Raw genomic sequence first — 2,241 nt, 5'->3', positions numbered from 1 at the left:
CAAACACACGTCTTACCACTTATCTATACTACTTTTTGTCTGCTTAGTGTCATGGCGCCCTCTGCTGTTTACTATGTGCTCTACAGCAGCTCCTCACCTCTTGTAATACCATTTTTTTTATAACATTATATTCTATTACTGTGCTAATGAATAAATAAGTAAAAACAAATGGGTTTCATTTGTTTTTGTTTTGATCATTTGTTTATTTACTTTCTTGAATCTCGACCTATAAGTTTGTTCGTTTGTGTTAGTTTATTTAATTGTTAGTTTTGTTCTTTGTGCTTTTGAATTTTTTTTTATTAGTCTTATTTTCCCCCCTCTTAATTTGTAACTTCTCTGACTCCTAGTTCATCTCTCTGCTAATTTTTCACCTTCCCTCAGCTGCTGTCCATCACACAATTCTCCTTTACCTGCATTTTCCCTCAGCTGTTCCCAGTTGTCTCTGTTTAGTCCTTCTAGTCATTTCCACGTTCTTCTTCACTTGTGCTGTGATTTATTTTATTTCATCATCAAATACTCAGTTTGATTATTCCAAGTTCTGCATTTTGGTCCAGACTTAAACTCAGATGCTACATTGTGTGATCAGAAAAGAAAACTGTGATAAAGACTTTTTTTTTTTTTTTTAACATTAAATTTTATCTTTTATAAATAGTTCAAGCAGAACAGAAAAATTGTGGCATGCTTAGAGTAAAAATCATATTTTTGTAACACCTTGAAGTCACGTGGATCATAACTGGGATTAACAGAAACCAAATGTTTGGCTGAATGGTTGTAAGTTGTTGTATTTACAAGCCTTTTATGCTGTTCATAAATCAAAACCTAACAGCAGAGCTTCACATGGACTTATCTAATGATTGCTTTATTAAGTAGAGCATTACAACCTTGCAGATAAGTAAATATATTTCCTCACTTTCTACAACCACTTTAATATCTTTGTTTGATCTGCGCCTACTGCTCACTGAGGCATTTCATAGAAAGTTATCTCTTTGCTGATACAATGAATCAATATCATAATGAACAACAACATTGATGTAAAAAAAAACAACTTTATTTCTTTAATGAATACCCATTTTCCTCTGCTGGTTGAGTTCAGAAAGCTTAACATTCAAAGTGTATATATTGTTTGCAACATGCATAATTTTCACAGTCTAATAGTGTGGTGCTGTTTGCTTTATACATAGTGTGGAAAATGACATGAAAAATGCACTACCGATACAAGTTTCCTAGATATCACTACTATAATAAACTGAAAATTTTCTCTTTAATATGTTGTACACAAACACACATTGGATCAAACTTTTCACCTCTTACGGGCCACTTCAGATTGCTTTGCTGTACTTCAGGTCGAGTCAAAACAATTCTCACTAAAGTCCCCTGAGGTCTTAAAGCACGAGGAGTAAGTTTTAAAGTGTCTTGTCTAAATGTTTGCGTAAAAACTATATTTTTTTCTTGTATCATTAGACAAGCTATCCTGTTATTCATGGATAGCTGCCTGCAATTATCTGTGAATACCTGAAACTCTCTTAGAAAACACATACAACTGATTATTTGAACAGTTCAAACAGGATATTTACAGTAAAATGCACCCTGGAAACCATCTTAGCAGAAGTTAACTTCCTCATTGCTGCTCTAGAGGCTAGAGCCAGTCATTGCGAAGAAAACGAGTAGCACTCTTGGATTGACTAATTTAAGAAACGCCAAACAATAGTGTGTCAAGTATGGGGTACCATGCCCTTTTATACGGGCTATTAATTCCCAGTTCGACCGGTGCCAGAGATTGGTCCACGATGCCGGCAGTAAGTTGGAATGGTTTCCAGTGAGAGTTGGATCGCACCAAGTCTGCCCTTTGGACAGAAAGTCTAGGTGTAGACAAATTATTGAGGGGATTCCATTTTGGTGGCCTTAGGATTGCGTATTTGCTCTTTACAGATGATATGGTTCTACTGGCTTCATCAGATTACGATCTATGAGGCAGCCAGAATGAGGATCAGTGTCTCCAAATCTCACCCTGCCTCCCCAGTTCTTTGTTGAGAGGCAGGGTACACCCTGGACAGGTAACCCTTCAATCATATTGCGGCTTCATTCTAGGAAACCATTTCACTGATTATATCAGGGAGGCAAAGTGGGAACATGGTTTTGAAAAATGGAAATACACAGAGGTTTAATGTAACAAACAGCATGATTGTGCTAAAATGTTTCCGCAAGTGTATAGTTATTGAGAAAAAGAAATAATTATAACTC

This window comes from Poecilia mexicana, unplaced genomic scaffold (genome assembly GCF_051168715.1).
Source record: "Poecilia mexicana isolate PSO_F unplaced genomic scaffold, ASM5116871v1 scaffold_16, whole genome shotgun sequence".
Taxonomy (NCBI): Eukaryota; Metazoa; Chordata; class Actinopteri; order Cyprinodontiformes; family Poeciliidae; genus Poecilia; species Poecilia mexicana.
Note: the sequence above shows the minus strand (reverse complement) of the source record.